This window comes from Leptosomus discolor, chromosome 1, assembly GCF_034619465.1.
Source record: "Leptosomus discolor isolate bLepDis1 chromosome 1, bLepDis1.hap2, whole genome shotgun sequence".
Lineage (NCBI taxonomy): Eukaryota > Metazoa > Chordata > Aves > Leptosomiformes > Leptosomidae > Leptosomus > Leptosomus discolor.
In genome coordinates, this window is record NC_141391.1 from 46,058,639 (window position 1) to 46,078,816 (window position 20,178).

The window sequence follows — 20,178 nt, forward strand, 5'->3', positions numbered from 1 at the left end:
AGCAATGTGCCCATGTGGCCAAGAAGGCCAATGGTATCCTGGGGTGCAGCAAGGAGAGTGTGGCCAGCAGGTCAAGGGAGGTTCTCGTCCCCCTCTACTCTGCCCTGGTGAGGCCTCATCTGGAGTACTGTGCCCAGTTTTGGGCTCCCCGGTTCAAGGACAGGGAGCTACTGGAGAGGGTACAGTAAAGGGATACAAAGATATTAGCGGACAAGAACATCTCTCTTACAAAGAGAAACTGAGGGACTTGGGTCTGTTTAGTCTAGAGAAGAGAAGACTGAGGGGGGATCTTGTCAATGCTTATAAATACTTAAAGGGTGTGTGTCAGGAGGATGGTGCCAGTCTTTTTTCAGTGGTGCCCAGTGACAGGACAAGAGGTAAATGGGCACAAATTTGAACATAGGAGGTTCCATCTAAACATGAGGAGGATCTTCTTTACTTTGAGGGTGGCAGACCACTGGAACAGGCTGCCCAGAGAGGCTGCGGAGTCTCCGTCCCTGGAGACATTGAAAACCTGCCTGGACGCTGTCCTGTGCAACCTGCTCCAGGTGACCCTGCTCTGGCAGGGGGGTTAGACTAAATGATCTTTTAAGGTCCCTTCCAACTGCTATCATTCTGTGATTCTGTGAGTAGGTGCACTTTGCAGTATATGCATGCCTGCCACAAGGATTAAGCCTGAATACAAGAGGAGTATAGATTCCCTGTCTCAGGAATGCTCCCTCACTCCTGTTGGTAGTGAACTGTTGTTATAAATGACTCCCTTTCTGAAAAGAGGAGTCCTTTGAACTGCTCCATCTGTGCCTGTACGTATAGACATTTCCAGACAAACTTCCTGCAGCTTTCCACCCTTCACGTTTCAGGAGATGCAAGAGCCCAACCTACTGGTACGTCTTTCTCTCTATCTCTTCTGCCACTTCAGTGACACAAGCAATACAGTCGGCTACTCTTCCCATGCACTTGACGCCATTTTTCACCAGTTTAAAGTCTACCATGGGCCATTCCTACCATGGGCCAGATATTTAACGGTGCTTAGTAGTTATAGTAAGTCCTGAAAAGCTATCCCATAATGAATTGCAAGTTTGTCTAGGCAAGTGGAGTGCTGTTTTATTGCTTATGACAAAGGATTCCCTAAAACTGGACATGTAGTAGGTTCCAAATTCTTCCTTCTGCTTAGATTTCTTATATATTCTATGTAGCTTGTGGTATTGAAGCAGTTATGAGACAAGGAAAGACTTTTGTTTTGTTTTAATGGTGAATATCTCAGAGTACTGAGTGACTCAGCTAATGTGGCTTTTGAAAGTACACTGCCACAGCAAGACACTTGGAGATACGGGGATTTCTTTCTTTCCTTCCCCTCCCATCCACTTTCTCATTGTTTGTAATTTCTCTGGCAGATGAGCTGAAAATCAAAGTCTTACTGCTGGAGGGAATATACTGTACATCTGTTTCCAAATTCAGAAAATATTGAGATCTTATTGTCTGTGGATCTACAAAGACATTCCCTTGTTCTAACAAAGACTGATGCTGGTTCTGTCTTGTTCCTGCTGTACATAGTTATATCATTGCTGTTTATATTTCCCTTATTACTTTTGAAAATTATTACACTTCATCTTGATCATCAAACTGGTGCGACACACAACACCATGTAGCTGCTTAATTATGCATGTGAGTATTCAGTTTATTAAAACTATACCTTCCATGTGCAAGCCTCTAGTAAGGCAAAGATTCCTGTGTAGTTGTCTTGTGAGAAACATCCCTGCGTGACTTTGCAGCTACCTGCACCATAGTATCATAATGTTCACACCATAGTGTGCAACAGCATGCCACCATGAAATGCAATGAGAAAATAGAAAAATACTGCTATTATGTCATACTGACATTGTCTACTGTAAAATTTGTAGCAGCCACATTTCTCCAGCAAAGCACAGGACTTACCTCCTCATCGAGGAGACTGGAACTGAGGAAAAAGCCCTTGGGTGCACTTCCACTGTTACATAGCTACAGTTCTTTGTCTGCAGATTTGTGGCCTTCAGTGTCACACCTATGAAACAGTGCTGGGCTAGAGGGAAAATTTTCCCTTTCATCAAGCTCAAGAGGAATTAATTCTTCAGTGCAATGACCCAGCACTCTGAGTCCAGACCAAAGCGGAGTGGACTGCATATCAAAACTCACCCCAGATGACACTCCTGGTGGTTTCAGTACATAGCTAATGATTCAATACTCCCTTTACTCCAGAAGTTGGCTCCAAAGATATGGCAGGACAGTGCATAGAGCTAACACTGCCAGAGTCTATTCTGTAGGTACTGTAGGGAGAGATTAAGTCATTCTGTCCGATTGCTTTCCACACCTTTCAACATTATCTGGTAAAAATATAAACACTTAGGTGATTTCACCGAGGTGGAGGGCTCCGGAGCAGAGAATCGCGCCGGAGGACCCTTCCTGAAGCGGCAAAACCGCGGCAAGACCGAGGCGGCAAAAGCGCCGGGAGCGAGAGGGTGCCCCAGCGCCCCGAGAGGGCAGAGCGAGCGCCTGACGGGGTCAGCTGGGACCCGCCGTGGGCGGGACAGGAGTGGCGGCGGCAGTTGAACAGCCAGTGTGGCCGCCATGTCGGCGTGACTGACGGCGGCCAAGCCCCGCCAGGCGAGAGCAGCCCCAGGGAGCGCGAGCGAGCAGAGCGCGGCCACCAGGGCGGGCAAAGGGGGCGCGGGGCGGCCGTTGGGGCGGCGGTTGGGGCGGGCGGGGCGGGCGGGGCGCGGTCCCTCTCCCGGCTCTAGAGGCCAACTCCACCGGTGGCCATCGCCCTCCCAGAAAAGGACCCAGCTGCGGTTTCCACCCGGCCGAAAGCCACCGCCAGAAGGAATGTGGCGACCCAGGCGGAGCTCCCGCACAACCCCGCAGCTGTGCAGGTCTCTGGCTGCCGGGAGTGCCTGAGCCTGTCCCTGTGCCGGAGGGCAGCAGGGACAGCAGCTGTGTGCGGTGTGAGCAGGTGGCCGATGTGCTCAGCCTGGTGGCAGAGCTGAGAGAGGCAGTGGAAAGGTTAAGGAGCATGAGGGAGTGTGAGAGGGAGGGAGATGGGTGGAGCCCCACCCTGCCATCCCTGAGGCAAAGGCAGCAGGTGGAGGCTCCACAAGAGGCAGAGGATTCCTGCCCTCCTGCCACCAGGCAGAAGGAGGGGACCAAAGAGCTGGGGGAGAATGGAAACAGGTCCCTGCTGGGGGCAGCAGGTGAATTCCCTCTGGGCCTCCCTCACCTTCCCAGTTGCCCCTACACCACAGATATGGGGCTCTAGAAGGTGAGGGCCAGCCAAATGAGGAGGTAGATGAAGGTCCCTCCAGGGAGTTGCCTAGGGAGAGCCAGTCAGCCCCACACATTGTGACTGCCTGTTAAGAAAGAAAGGAGGGTAATTGTCGTAGGTGATTCCCTTCTGAGGGGAACAGAGGGCCCAATATGCCAACCAGACCCATTCCACAGGGAAATCTGCTGTGGCTGGGGCTAGAGATGTTACTAGGAAACTCCCTGGTCTGGTACAGCCCTCTGATTATCACTATTGGTTATGCAGGTTGGTAGTGATGAGGTTGCAAAGAGAAGTCCAAAGGTGATCAGAAGAGACATGAGGGCCCTGGGGCGATTGCTTGAAGGATCAGGAGCACAGGGAGTGTTTTCCTCAATGCCTTCGGTGGCAGGGAAGAATACTGAAAGGAGCAGGAAAACACGCCTAATGATCAACACGTTGCTCACAGGCTGGTGCCATCGGGGGAATTTTGGTTTTTATGATCTTGGGGAGGTTTACCCGGCACTGGGCCTGCTGGTGACAGACTGAGATTGGCTTTCTAGAAGGAGGAAATGGATTGTCGCACATGACTTGGCCGGGCTCATTGAGAGGGCTTTAAGCAGGTTCAAAGCGGGGGGGAGGGGCCAAAACAAGGCCCACTAGTGATGAACCTAGGGGTGTCATGCCAATGTTGGGAGTTTACCACTTTAGGAAGAAGGGGCAGGCAAGTACAGCGATCTCATTAGGTCATGCAGCGGGAGAATTAGAGAGGCAAAAGCCCAACTAGAACTCAATCTGGCCACTGTTGTGAGAGACAACAAAAAATGTTTCTGTAAATACATTAACAACAAAAAGAGAGCCAAGGAGAAGCTCCATCCTGTATTGGATGCGGAGGAGAACAATGTCACCAAAGATAAGGAAAAAGCTGAGGCACTTAATGCCTTCTTTCCCTCAGTCTTTAATAGTCAGACAAGCCATCCTCAAGCTCCCTGAGCTGGAAGAAAGGGACAGAGAGCAGAATAAACCCCCCATAATTCAGGAGGAAGCAGTTAATGACCTGCTACACCACCTGGACGTTGAGAAGTCTACAGGGCCGGATGGGATCTACCAGAGAGTACTGAGGGAGCTGGTGGAGGAGCTGACAAACCACTATCCATCATTTGTCAGCAGTCCTGGTTAACTGGGGAGGTACCGGATGACTGGAGGCTTGCCAGTGTGACGCCCATCTCCAAGAAGGGCCAGAAGGAGGATCTGGGGAACTACAGGCCTGTCAGCCTGACCTCGGTACTGGGGAAGATTACAGAGCAGTTCATCTTGAGTGCGCTCACATGGCACGTGCAAAATAACCAGGGCCTCAGGCCCAGCCATGATGGGTGCATGAAAGGCAGGTCCTCTTTAACCAACCTGATCTCCTTCTATGACCAGGTGACCCACCTAGTCGATGGGGGGAAGACTGTGGATATCCATCTACCTGGACTTTAGTAAAGCCTTTGACACCATCTCCCACAACATTCTCCTAGGAAAGCTGGTGGCCCATGGCCCAGACAGGTGCACTCTAAGCTGGGTTAAAAACTATCTGGACGGCTGAGCACAGAGAGTTGTGGTAAATGGAGTTAAATCCAGCTGGTGGCTGGCTGCAAGCAGTGTTCCCCAGGGCTCAGTATTGGGGCCAGTCCTGTTTAACATCTTTATTGATGATCTGGAGGAGGGGATTGAGTGCTCCCTCAGTAAGTTGCAGATGACACTAAACTGGGTGGGGGTGTTGATCTGCTCGAGGGCAGGAAGACTCTGCAGAGGGATCTGGACAGGCTGGATCGATAGGTCGAGGTCAATTTTATGGGGTTTAACAAGGCCAAGTGCCAGGTCCTGCACTTTGGTCACAACAACCCCATGCAGCACTACAGGCTTGGGGATGAGTGGCTGGAAAGCTGCCCGGCGGAAAAAGAGCTGGGGGTGCTGGTCGACACCCAGCTGAACATGAGCCAGCAGTGTGACCAGGTGGCCAAGAATGTCAACAGCATCCTGGCCTGCATCAGAAATATCGTGGCCAGCAGGAGTAGGGAGGTGATCGTGCCCCTGTACTCGGCATTGGTGAGGCCGCACCTCAAATACCATATGCATTTTTGGGCCCCTCACTCCAAGAAAGACATTGAGGTGCTGGAGCGTGTCCAGAGAAGGGTGACAAAGCTGGTGAAGGGGCTGGAGAATAAGTCTTATGAGGAGCGGCTGAGGGAACTGGAGTTGTTTAGTCTTGAGAAGAGGTGGCTGAGGGGAGATGTTATTGCTCTTTACAACTACCTGAAAGGTGGTTGTAGTGAGGTGGGGGTTGGTTTCTTCTCCCAAGTAACGAGCGATAGGACAAGAGGAAATGGCCTCAAGTTGCACCAGGGGAGGTTTAGATTGGCCATTAGGAAACATTTCTTTACTGAAAGAGTGGTGAAACATTGGAAGAGGCTGCCCAGGGAAGTGGTGGGGTCACGTCCTTGGAAGTGTTCAAAAAACGTGTTGATGCTTATGGGACCTGGTTTAATGGGCATGGTGGTGTTGGGTTGACGGTTTGACTTGATGATCTAGAGGTCTCTACCAACCTAATGATTCTACGATTCTATGATTTCAGTGTTTTGGTTGTCCTATATCTTTCGTAGATTGGAGGGTTGCTTGTCAGCTAGGACTGTCTCCTTTGATTTTTGTAGTAGATAATTCTATTCTCTTGGACAAGGAATGTTATGCTTCTTAAACAATGCTTCTGCAAAGAAGGCCTAAATGATTTGCTTCTTTGGCTCATTAGCTTGTCCTTGCTGTTGAGAAAAGACACTACTGCTTATGAGTTAAACATCTACTTCAGTTGATGAAGAATGCCAAAGAGATTAGCATGGCTTCATCTCCATTTTGTCCACACTTCATATTAAATTTCTTTGCAGATTAAGAATTATGTGAAATGCTTAAATCACTGTAGAACTGTTGTGTGTGTGCTGGTCTGTGGGTAGTAAGATATAATACTGCAAATGGCAGATGGACAAAACAAAGAGCTAGAATATGGCAGGATAATGACATAGTGATGTGCAAAGCAGCAGGACTGTGGCTGTGGACCAATTTTGGAAGTAAGTTACAGAGAGGTAAAACGATTAATATGTTGTGATGAATATGTTATTTTCCTACAGACAAGTGTCTAGGGACCAGATTAAGAACATTTCCCAAAACACTGATAAGTTTATTTTAGTGAATTATGGTGTAAGATCGTCAGTTTTCCCACAACCATTATCTGCTCTTCCACATGCAGTGACAGATAGCACATTAACATGTGAAAGAAACTCCACATATGAGGTGAGATCCAATGTTCAGGAGATCTTAGCTATGGACCTCACCTTTTTCTCAAAGCCAGGCCCCTTCCCATCCTGACAAGTTATATTGGGATGGTGCCTGCCAAGGACTCAAATTTTACCTTTAAAACCCCTTAATTTTATATGTTACCCCAAATTCCTTGCTTTCTAATAGCTCCAACATGTTTTTTAAAAAAAGTAATTAGACTAGCTGTATATTCATTCCCCTTTTGATAGAATTCTCTGTTCAGTAGGGAAATTACATTTAATAAAGTAAATTCTGTTCAGTTATGTCAATGTCAATATTTTGCTCTTTCAAAATACATAGTTTCCCACTCAACATTCAGTTAGATCTGTAGTTACTTTGGGGTTTGAATTGTTTTAATGGTAACTTTGGTGTCCTTAGTTTTAGGAAATTAGCATATTAGATGGATGATCTCCCTTTTTCTTGGCGTTTGTATAGAATCCTTTCCTATTAAATGCAGAAAATCAGGATTCAGTACTAATCTTATTACTTAGATCATGTGTAATGGGTTTGTGTGGCAAGGTTTTGGTAGCTGGGGGGTTACAGGGGTGGCTTCTGTGAGAAGCCGCTCGAAGTTTCCCCTTTGTCTAATACAGCCAATGACAGCTGGCTTTAAGACAGACCCGCTGCTGGCCAAGGCCGAGCCAGTCAGCGACAGTGGTAGCACCTCTGTGATAACGTATGTAAGAAAGGGAAAAAGTTATTGCGCATCAGTAATTGCAGCGAGAGAGAAGTGAGAATATGTGAGAGAAACATTTCTGCAGACACCAAGGTCAGTGAAGAAGGAGGGGGAGGAGATGCTCCAGGCGCCAGAGTGGTGATTCCCCTGCAGCTTGTGGTGAAGACCATGGTGAAGCAGCCTGTCCCCCTGCCGCCCATGGGCGGTGGAGCAGATGACCGCCTACACCCTGTGGAGGACCCCATGCCGGAGTAGGTGGATACCTGAAGGAAGCTGTGAACCCATGGGAAGCCTGCACCGGAGCAGGCTTCTGGCAGGACCTGTGGCCCGTGGAGAGAGAGAAGCCCACGCTGGAGCAGGTTTGCTGCTAGTGACCCCGTGAGGGGAGCTCACGCTGGAGCAGTCGGTTCCTGAAGGACTGCACCCCATGAAGGAGACCCATGGGGCAGTTAGTGAAGAACTGTAGCCTGTGGGAAGGACTCACGCTGGAGAAGTCATGGAGGCCTGTCTCCTGTGAGAAGGGACTCCATATTGGAGCCGGGGAAGTGTGTGAGGAGTCCTCGCCCTGAGGAGGAAGGAGCAAGAGAAACAAGTGTGATGAACTGACCACAACCCCCATTCCCTCTCCCCCTGTGCTGCCTGGAGGGAGGAGGGGGAGAAATTGGGAATAAAGTTAAGCCTGGGAAAGAAGGGAGGGGTGGGGGAGAGGTGTTTGAGGATTTGGTTTTATTTCTCATTCCTCCTCTCTGAGTTGATTGGTAATAAATTACATTTTTTCCCAAGCTGAGTCTGTTTTTCCCATGATGGTAAATGCTGAGTGATCTCCCTGTCCTTATCTCGACCCACGAGCCTGTTGTTATATTTTTCTCTCCCTTGTCGTTATATTTTTCTCTCCCCTGTCCAGTTCAGGAGGGGGAGTGATAGGGCAGCTTTGGTGGACACCTGGCATCCAGACGGTCAACCCACCACACCATGAAAGCAGATTAGAAACATGATTTCTGCTTCCTTTTTTTCCTATAAACAAGAAAATCTGTCCAATTGCTGGAATGGATTTATAGTGATTCATAATGGGCTAATCATTCACACAACCCTACCAATTAGTAATATTACACCAGGGATTAATTTGTCTTATAACATTTAGGACATGTGTTGCACTTACCAAGGGTATATGTGGACACGCGTTAATGTAGTCTGACAATCGTATCTATGATTAGCTCAAAGTCTTTTAGTGAAAATCCACCAGTACACGTAATCACCTCTGTAGAAAACAATCATAAAAAAAATATACTCCGGGCAGTTGCTGCCTTCAGTATTTTACATATTAGCTGCACTACTGTTTTATATCATAAAATGCACTTAGCTGTACAATATTGTCATTTACAAATACTTCTATTCATCAAAGCAAAATGCATGGAGTGTTTCTACAAATCTGCACCCTTTAAAGCCCTGATCCTGCAGATGCTTGGCTTTGATGACACTGGAATGTGGCGATTACTCATGTTTCTAAGGTTAAGCATATTCATGTCCACTGGATCACTCCTTAGCTGCTAAGCATCTTGAAGCAGGAACATTGCTTAGAGATGAGTATACCTCTGGGAATAAATTTTCATTAACGTGCTTCCATGCACAGTGTATAAAGAATCAATGATGTATGTATTTCTTTTCTTTTAATGAAAATAAATCTGTCCTATATCCTCAGTGAGACTAGTTTATCACCAGTACATCACAGCTAAGTGAGTCACAAGTCAGCTAAGGCCAGTCCTGCCTCCTCAGACATCACCTCCATGTCCAGCATTGGTTTCTACCCACAGAAAATATGGCCTTTAACAACACCTTATCAGGACTTACTTAGTGGGGGACATGATTACAAGTTCAAATCTATGTGTTTTATATATTTCAGGTAAATTCCATCCTATTTTTGTATTTTATTATACTGGGATGGTACTCAAACAGAGGGGTTGGAATTAAACTACAGTGGCAGTGGACAACCCAATGAGTACAGGGCTTGAAAGCATCAGGGCTGTAAAAAACACAAGTCACATGTCATTATTAAATATCGTTGCAGTAGAGCATACCTAGCGTTCCTTCCTGCTAATTCAGCAAAACAGAAGAATAATTGCAGTTTATTATTCTTCACACAGGCATTTGCCATTTCTGTGCAACAGTAAAGCAGGAGAGGATTGGGACTGCAGCACGTGAGCAGCAGAGCAAGAAATACACAGGTTCAGGCAATCACAATGTTTTCACTTGTACAAGAAATACTTGTATCTACCCAAATGGAACTGTTGAAATCAGCAGCCAGGGTCTCAGAAATAAAGTTGTAGAACCGGATTCTTTGTTGAAGAGAGAAAAAAGAAAACTACAAGAAAAAAACCCACACACCATAACCTCCAGCATGGCGCTACACACACACACACCCACCCACACCCACACCCACACACTCCTGCAATGCCAATTTTATTGCCAATGCCAGCTCTGCATCTGCCTCACGGCTGGAGAGCAGAACCAGAGGCTTCAAAGCACAACCTGGCCAAATATTGCATGCACACAGGAACACACACACACAGAGAAATGTGAAACGTATGGCTCAGAAATAACCCCCTGAGCTGTTGGGGCGCAAGTAATTCATCCCAAGGCTTGGTGCCATAAAAGTCACCCTGTCAGCACTGCTGGGGGAGGGGGTGTGCCCCAAAATCCCTTTGGCTTCTCTGCCACTGGAAACATTGCTGCTGCTGCCTACCCCACTCACAGGCATCCTCCACCGCAGACAGTCCCCCCCGGCCACGATACTGCCGGTGCCCTCCCATCAGCAGACATCCATGGCAACCAGTCTCCCTGGGAGGAGGCAGCTGAGACGGACTGAAAGTCTCCCTTCTGCTCCTGCCTCTATTGCACGCAGCAAATGGGCAGGCGAGCAGTTTCCCTGGCTCCCTTGGATTAGGATGTACATTTCTGCCTCCCTTTGTTCCCTTCTTTCAAGCCATCACCGGCGCACTTGCTGCGGACAGCCTCACACTGCTGATGTCACTCGCTTAACAAAGATACTGTCTACTGGCTGTCCTCTCACACCCTGTTGAAATTAGCACTCGGTAGGTGAGACTCGCAAATTACTGACTAAAGCAGAGGCTCTGGCCATGCCAAGGCTTTTGTTGTGCTGCCCTCAGAAACCAGGCAGCCGTGTAATAAATAGATTCTTGTAACATAATTAATTTGGGGGATCAAATAACTGTAATCATTATAAAGCAGTCATTCCTGCCACAGATATTTAGACAGGATAACAGATTGCACATCGCTTCCTCTCGCCAGCCGAGTCCCAGCAGCTGATTTACACACTGTGGCCTCATGGCACAGCAGCCAAGCCCTCGGTGGAGTTGCAGCAAACCTGTCGGCTGTGGACCTTTCAGTCCAGAGACAGCAAGCACAGATACAAGCCTTCACACTGATTTCTGTTAATTTGCAGTATTGGCAGCCCTGGATCAAACCAGGCTGCCAAAGAACTTTGAACTCTGTTCGGGGACTGCTTCATCCTCATTTGTGAGCTAGTATTTTTGGATATCTGAGTTGCAGTTTGGCTTTGGGTTCCATGAATGAAACACTTTTTGTTTCACTCCGTGGCACTCCTTGCCAGATCCTTGGAAGGAAGAAAGACCAGAGTTTGATGGGAGCATAGCACCAACACACAGTCCTGCCTCACTGAGGCTGCAGCAGTTCAGAGGGTGATGCTAAACCTCTCTGCTGTGTCCAGGTTGCATCTGACTGTTGTATTAACCTAAAGGGAGGCTGAGAAACAGGCGTCTTACCTGATTATTTCCATGGAGAGACCAGTGTCAAATGCCTCTGGATCTACATTCCCAAGAATCTGACTTTCCTTTGTCTGGTGCACACAAAGCCCTGTACAGCTCTGCAGCCTTACAAAGGTCTTTCAGGATTAGTTACTGCATACATAGTCCATTAAAATGCCTTAGAATATACCTATGAAACATCTGTGGTAACTGTAAGTTTTAAGGAAAAAAAATGATAACTATTTTAAATATTAAAAGCTGTTTTTTCCCTCCCAAATACACAGAAAATTAAGAACATCTGCAATGTGAAAAATGTCTTTACACCCCCTTTTAAAAATCCAAATTCTGATGATTGTAGTGGGTGAGTTCCTGTTAACTGGAACAGCTGAATGGCTTGGGTCATGGACGTGCTTCAACTGACTGATTGACGTAACTGGCTAAGATGGCACCAACATCTTCAGCTGCACTGTGAAAACAGCAACCTATAAGCAACATCAGAAACCTGTGTTTTCCCCAGACAGTTGTAGTGGATGGGCCACATATGTAGCCTATTAATACGGAGAAATGATATATAAAGGCTTTCCGCCTCATCCTTCTAAAAAGGTTATTAACTGTCTTACTTGCATCTAAGGGGAGAGATTGGCCAGAGCTATCATATGTTCCTGTCAGATTTTTCATGCTATCACTGCAAATTAGGGCTTTGGGGAATTAGCGAAAGATAAAGATAGGTGGTACGGAGCTGGAAGGAGGGAAATGTTGAATGCTGTATTTGCGTAGGTTTTAATAAAAATAGGATCAGAGTGAAATTCAACCCTGTTGCAGAGGGCTAGCTTGAGTCCCATGAAACACCCCATTAAATCCTGATGGCTCCACAGCTAAGGTAGATCTTTTGTACAGAAAAAATACCCCCATTAAAAAAGAGCAGTCTGGCTTGGATGTCCACACTGTTTCCAACTGTCTCCAAAAAGACACAATGCAGTGTGCAGATACCATCCTCAAGTATGTAAGATGCAGCTATCGCTAGAATCTGGAAGGGGAGACAGAGATATCATAGCAATTTTCTCCTATACAGTAACAGACATTATTGGTCAGGGATACAAGGGCTATAGAAATGATGAATATCTGTGCTAGAAGCCCAGTTACAAGAATCCTTCACCTTCGTGTGATTTGTTCACTGCATGTTCATACGTTCACAAAAGCAACGTTATTAGGCCATACATATTCTTTCCTGTTGGTTATTTCTTTAGGATATTGTACATGTCATATCTTGTCATAAGTCTGGGCGTCTCAGAGGCTGCCCCAGTTCCTGCATGAAAAAAAAAAGGGGGAGAATGACCTCTGCCAAACTCCCACCCCACCTGCCCCAGCCTGTTCCCACATTAGAGTGAGGCATGTGGTGCTTTGGTCAAAAGAAGGTTTCTACTGAATTGAAATGCCTCACAATATTCCAACCCCCCCCCTCATTTAGCCTGATGACTTTGCATCAGCTCTGTTTTGGCTCCCCACTGCCTGCACTGGTTCACTGCTTGCTCCCACCTGTGCTTGCGGTCTTAGCTCCAGTGCTCTGGAGCACCAGGCTCAACTCAGATGAGTGCATCGATTACCTTGATGAAGCTGTAATAACTGCCTAGAGATGACTTCCAAAGAGAAGAAATGCAGAAAAGATGAAATAATCAATTCAGGTAAGAGTAGGATTCACATCATGAGTTGCCTGAAATTTGACAAGCCTTAAAAAAGAGCATGAGTGTTTTGAGAAACTGGCTAAAAACCCGGAGCAAATAGTAAAAATCATTAACTGCCCACATTTAGAAGTTCAAAGTACAGAACTACCACAGGAGAGTTTATTTCCAGCCTAACCCAAGCTTCACTTTTTTGTTTAGATGGTTCAGGGCAGCTGGAGGCAAAGACTTGTCATTTTATTCATCTGTAAAGTACCACGTACACCTCTTGCCCCAAACACACAGTAGAATACTAATACTTATAACAGCAGTAATGGAAAGCTCCTGTGAAAGTTTGCTCTTTGAAGACTACAAGACGCATCCTTACCCAGTTAAAAAAAAAGAAGCCCAAATACATCAGAGTAGGTGACAAAGAAGCACTAAAAGAGTTTACAGTATTTGAACGTTTCTCAAAGATTTACTGTGCATCACCAGAAGGCTTTGCTCACCGGGAGAAGGATAACAAAGCTAGTTTACACAACTAGCAATTTAACTTTAACAATTTTCCTCCTATTGTTTTTGAAGATACTCATGTTTTGTTAAAAAAAGAGCTTTCCCTACCCAGAACCTGTCTGCTTCTGCCTGATTCTTCAATGAATTCATCATAATCCTGTTTTATGATGCTACAGTCTGTTGCCATGAAAATAATTGCGGTGCCGTAAATTCAGCATTATAACTTTACTGTGAGATGAAGAAAGAGAAAACAGGCTGTGAGGTTAAAAATAGCTGGTGAAGCAAACAAATGCCTTTGAAAGTAGCCACAGAGGACTGAGGGAAAAAGAAGATAAACCACCTGAAAGGTAAACAGATGTAGGCAATGACACAAGTCAAAGTTGCCCCCAGTGTGAAAACTCTCCTACGTGAGACAAATTGGAGCATTTAGGTCACAGAACAGTCATGCCTGCATGAAGGGTGGAACATATGGAATTTTTTGCTGTTAATTAGGGTGTGCCTATGGCAAGGCCACTGCAGTTGGATTTGCTTCAATTCAGAAATGCTCAGCTCAGCATAATGGTCTGGTGGAATTCAGAAAAAAAAACCCAAGTGCTCTTTTTTTCCCTTTTTTTCCACAAATGCCAGAACAGACAATGTAGGAATCAGGAGGAATAACAATACAAGCAGTGGAAGAGTCCCCAGCGTCTCTGAGCTGGCATGGTGATGCCTCAGGTGAGAGACCCAGATTTGGAATGCCAGCTAGGACACAGGTCCCATGCCTTTCCATTCTGCTTAGGGTCAGTTTTTGCTTCACAAAATGAGGGTAGCGATGCTTAGTGACCTATATAAAGTTCACTGGGTTGGGACAAAGCAGATCTGGACTCTGTTCTTGTCACTTCCATCATCGGCTGAGTGATGCTGGGCCAGTTCCTTTGCTATACCCCATTTTCCGCAGCTTAACCAGGGCTAACAATACTGAACTCCTCTATAAAGAGCTTCCCAGTCCACAAAAATCTGGATGTTATTACAATGATTGGCAATCACATCATAAGGGCGGGATTAATTTGTTCAAATTCAGATGTTTAAAATATTTTTAACTCTTTCACACCAACCCTAAGACCATTCTTATAGTCAGTTTAGAAGTTAGCGTTCTCTTTTATGTTTGTGCACTATATTTATAGGACTTGATCCAATCACCAAAGATAAATGCAGTCCTGAATATCAACTACATTTAGAATCACCTTTTGAAGGAACTGTTGAATGCTCAGGAATTGAAATCTATGAAGTGAAACACTCTGGTTCCTCAAAGAAATACATAATGGAACCAGCTTGTCCAGGCTTATTTTCTGTGTACCAATGGCTTAGTAATAAAGAGAAGTCTTACTTGTGATTCCTAAACAAAGCAAAGCCATTCATATAGGTGTTAAGGTGATGCCTATTTCTCCAGTGAGATGTTTTTTGTTACTTTGCTCTTCTTCTCTTAGTCGAACTTCAACAATTCAAATTTGGGACTAAAAGTGACATGAAGTTCTGTGGACTTTGGATAAGGCCTATGGTGAACTACGTGTCACGTCCACACCGGGCCTTATGCAAGTATGAACATGTGTTTCAGATAACTCTCCTCGTCCCAGCACCCATGATGGGTATTTTATGGACCTGACAGGGTGGGACAATATGATGCTTAGGGAAAAAAACCTCAAGTCCCGCAATACTGATAATGAAGTCAGGAGCTGAAAGAGGCTTTTTAAAAAGCCTGTTAAATTGTAGTCTCTTACCTGACCATGAATGGGTCCAAATTAACATTTTGAATGAGATAATTTGCTGTAGATCCAAGCAAGTAATCAATCACACTTTATCTAGGTCTTTCCAGGGGAAGAGAGGGTGAATGAAACTGCAGGCAGCATTTAAAAGAACAGACACATATACACCAGCCATGCTGCATATCAGCTTCAAAATAAAGAGGAGATTTTAGAAAGTCTCCACTACAAGGAGATGCCCCTTTTATGAGCAAGCTTTATTTAAAAAAAACCTAACAACTCACAGCTCTCATTTCTGCAGTAAAACCTGAGAAATGGACCAAGCAAGACTAGCCAGTTATGTTCAAGGCACCATTCTTATGGTCCGTTTCCCTTTGACATTTCCTGTTACACATTTTCCATTACAACAGCACATACCTGCTAGTTCATCTGACAGCCTGTGCTGCCCTGTGTGTAGACCTGCTTATCGTATCAGGTTCACTGAGGTTCAAGAGCAACTCAAAGATGAAAGAGAACCCTTGTTTAGTTTCACAGAAGTGTTGCAAATAATGCACAAAGGTACCTGTTTTTTCCTGAAGGCCACATTGACCCACAGGCCACTGTGGGACACCATGATTTTCCATCAGTGCTTCAGGGATTGAGAACTTGTAAGGGGTTTTTGGTGGTTTTTGTTGTGTTTTTTTTTTTCTGCAATGATTTAACAATGGAAATTTACATCACATGAGATCTTCCAAATATAGCCTGTACTGATGAGAAGAGATATATTTATCTCCCTTTGTACTTCTCTAAGACCACCACAGATACAAAGAGTAGAGGTTATTAAAAGTGATGTCCCAGCTGTATTAGCCTTTCTATATACTGCAGCTGAATACATGGTGTTGAATTTATTGACTAGTTTTACATTTCTGAACAGAGGAACTCCGAAAAAGATTCCTTCACTGAACTGAGAAAGAGATTGGATTAAGGCAAAAGATATTTTAGCTTTTATTCAATTAAGAACTTGAAAAAAGAATCTTTGAAAATATAGAGCAGCAACAAGTTTTCCACTGTATATGTCTTTGCAGTCCAATGTGTTAGAAGCTTGTGAAATTATTCATGGTCTTTTCCTCTGAGATAAGTCAGTGGAGAAAGAGAGTATCTCTTCTCAACTACTTTCCCCTAGGTTTGAGATAGCCTCTGATGTTGACTAGCTTACTCACATGGCTAGAAAAATCAAACATTAGTGACAAATAGAAGACAAAAGGTGGATGCTTTATTCAGATAATCATTCATATTTTTTCTGGCATATTTGAAATACACAGGATAATATCTAATAAATTCCTGAAATATACACAACCCCCCCAATAATTTCAAGACTCATTCTTCTTGTCATGTCTGGGCAGACTCTCTACAGCGAGACATCCTTGTTCCTTATTTGTGCTCATTGCTACCATTACAGAAATTTAACAAAGGCCATTCACTCTTGACTGTTTTCACCTCGTTTTACCACATGGTAGGTGAAGGACAGCAGTCTCTCCAGAGCTGCTTCTGTTGCAATTACAGTTGTTATGTTACTAGCAACTAATTTCATATTTTCTGCTACTCTTCCTTCAGGGTAGTTCAGGTTTGAAGCAGTAGTTAGGATTCTATTTCACTGATAGCCATGTCTAATAAATGAAAAGAAGAGCATGGTTTAATTGAAAACAATACTTTTACTTGTTCAGTTAAGGAGCCCACAACTCTGCGTTTGTAGATTCAGCTGAGCTGTGCATTGCTTAGTTGCAAAGTCTTTGCCTTTTAGTATAGCTAATACCTTTCCTTGGCCAAATTCTGGAGGGATTGCATTACAAGTCTAGACATGACCACTTAATTGACTTATGCCAGAAGGAAGATGATTTAATGAGAAGTTATTTGATTTAATCATGTTTCAGAACTGACTTCTCCACTGATGATCTGGAAAATCAGGAGGCAATGTAAACACTCGCATCCTGAGGCCACTGTGAGCAGTAGCGATACTATTCCTTAATTGTGCTTTTTGAACAGTTTGCAGGTAAATTAAAACTAGTCAGTATTTATAAAACTTCAGCTGGTCTTGCACCTTAAGGTTTAAAGATCATTCTTAGGGATTCAGTGGCAGGATTCCCCAACTCAAGTCAATTCGGCAGACGGATGAAGAAATACAGATGTGTTATCTGAAAAATGCAGAAGTGTTCTCTATCTATTGCTGTCACTATCGGCACTTAATATGAGTGACAGACATTACAAAAAAAGCCAATATGTTACTCAAACAGTCCATCCTACTCAGAAGACATTGGTTACGGTAAAGGTATGCTTGAGCAAGCACCTACCATTGGATGGGATTTAAATGAAAAGGTCCTCCTACAGCCCCACAGGCGTCCCTCTACAGAAGTTTGGGGGTTTTAAAATAAGATACAATGCAGCTGGAAACAGAGGGCCTGGATAGTAAGTATGATCCATAACGACAGCTTTGATCATCTCTTCTCCTTTTCCACACCAGACCAAAACATTCAGAGGCAGCCTTGTGGAAACCTGTGGCAGACTTCTCCAGCTCACTCTGCTATTTGGAGCACATTGCCATTCTCTCTCACTGGCTGCCCACAAGTCTGGTCTCTGTCCCAGGCCCACAAATACTCATCCCTGGGCTGTGAAAGCAGCTGCAAATTGCTTGGATACACAGAACAGGTGGCAAATCCCTTATCTGTGCCAGGGCTGAGGGGACTTTTTGTTCTAGAGCTTACCTGCATTCATAGAGACAGAAATGGCTGCACAGCTTACAGGACTTAATCAGACCTGCTGCGCTGAATCCAGAGAAGCGAAACACATCAGAGCCATGGCAGAGATCTCAATATAGTGACCAGAATAGGAAAATGTGAAAGTGTGTGTGTGGTGGAGGATGAAAATCAGTGCAGGCAGCTGCCCATCACATAGCACAGAAGTACACAGTGTATTGGGCAATGCTCAGAGGCACAGGGGGTTATTTTGTCCTCACTCTGTCTTCTGGACAGTCCATGCTAGATGGCTGCTTCCCAGTTACCAGTTCTCCCCAGTACAACTGGAAGAGCCAAGGATCATGTCTTAGCATAAAGTAAAATCAGATTTTCTGAGGAATCTAATTAAGGATACCATTTCCCATATCAAAGAAGAGCATCATCAGAAAAGCCACACATCTACCTAGGTATAGAGTGCATATTTGAAAGGCAAACCTGAGAATCCCTGCCAGGTACCCTTGCCTACAGCAAAAAAGTCATCTCTGCCCCAAAGCAGGAGCCAGTGCTGATAATCTCCAACTGATGGGTCAAAAAAGAAAGACATGCTTGCACACTGGTTGGGTGAACTTTACCAGTGTCATTTATGTTATTCAGCTAATTCCTGAGCAACCACACCAATAGTCACTGCTAACAGAACTCTATCAGGGTAGCAATTTTCCCCATGAAATACACAAGTAATTGAAGGAGCAAATCGCAAAGAGACAGTAATAGTGATTTCTAACGTATCAGATACATTTTAGCTTCACTACACTGATAGAGCTTCAAAGGAGAGTTAAAGTATCAGGTGTGATTCAGTTTTTACATCTGTGCATGCCAAAGGTCCAGCACAGTACTTGGTTGAAATGAGTTGCTTTCTGCCATAAGGGCTGTGTTCCCTGTGCGAGGGGATTGAGCCAGTACCATAGTCACCTCTTTTTCCCCTTTCACTTCTATCAGCTCATATATTCTAAGCATACATATATACGTTGTCTTCTTAGACAACAGGCTTCAAAAACAAGGGGGAAAGATGTGTTTTCCCAGGTCTAGACAGCTCAAAGGATGATACAGCTACAAAGATCTACCCACAAGGGGATTCACATGAGAAGATGCACAGGATATGATGGGGGACATAAAAAAAAAAAATAATCAAGGCATCTCACAAGACTGAGAAACAAAGAAAGGGTTCAAAAATGCAAAAATGCTCAAACCTGATGTTTTTCAGGATCCTAACAAGTAACTGCTGAAGCTGTGAGAAGACAAAGATCATTGAGCTGGAATATTGGTAGCAGTTCTTCCACAAGGTAATAAAAGGTCACAATGACGTCTTCCCTCCAAGATGTAGTTTCCTAGTTTTCTCCTTGGTACCAGAAATGAATTCATGGAGAAAGCCATGCCCTTGTGGAAGGCATGAAATCTTCTGCTTAATATTTACATCTTTACTGAGCGGTAATATGGAAAACAGGTTTGGGGAAATGTAGAAGCAGGCAGCTTGGGGAATACTCTGGCCTGGGCTGAGCCTCTGCAGAGGCAGACAGCCACCTGCTGCCAAAAAATGAAATAGAAAGCAGCCACACAGGCTTCCTGAGAGCTGCATTACAGAAAACCATGCCTCACATGAAACAGCTTTGCTTGGCACACCAGGCAATCCATACTAGCCAGCATCAGGACAAACCTGTCTCAGGAAACATAATATTTTTTTCTCCCACTGACATGTTCGTGCTGCATCTAGGGGAAAAAAAAATCAGAAGCAGATGATAGAGTGGAAGCCTTTTCTATATAGATATGATGCAGGTTTTTGGTTTCCATTTGTGGAAAATCCCTTCTCCCTCCACCCCTCTTCAACATGCACAGTCAAATTCACAATGAATCCCCATAGACTGAAACACTCTGAGCTCTGACAACGAAGGGCAGTGAAAGGAGGCCAGCAGTGCAAATTGGAGCAATGGGAGTACACTGTAGGTAGCTGCATATCAGATTATCCAGGCACCACAGTCTACAGATTCCACCTGGAAGGAGGAGAAACAGAAGCTTCCCTTTGTGTCCCAGGGTTTTGTAGGAATTAAACTAGCTCCCCTTTGTGGCAGACCTAGACTCTCACCAGGAACAGGGGGCAGCCAGTAAACTCCCCAGGCTGTCCTCAGGGAATGGCCTATTTTAAGCCTGCTTGCAAACATCTCCCTGCGTATATGCTGTATTTTCACGGAAGAATAATTTAATCTTCATTGCCATCATTAATTTTTGACAGAGAGCACCATACGACATCCTGTTTACAGCCCACTAAATCTCCATTATGAAGCCATGCTTACAGAAAGAAGAACAATCTGAAGAGCATGTTAACTTTTATGATTACATTCCAGCCCTGAAATACAAAAAGATGATTAAAGTTACAAAAAAAAAAAAAAAGTAAAAAATCCCCCAACAAACCATGAACATTATGCTATGCT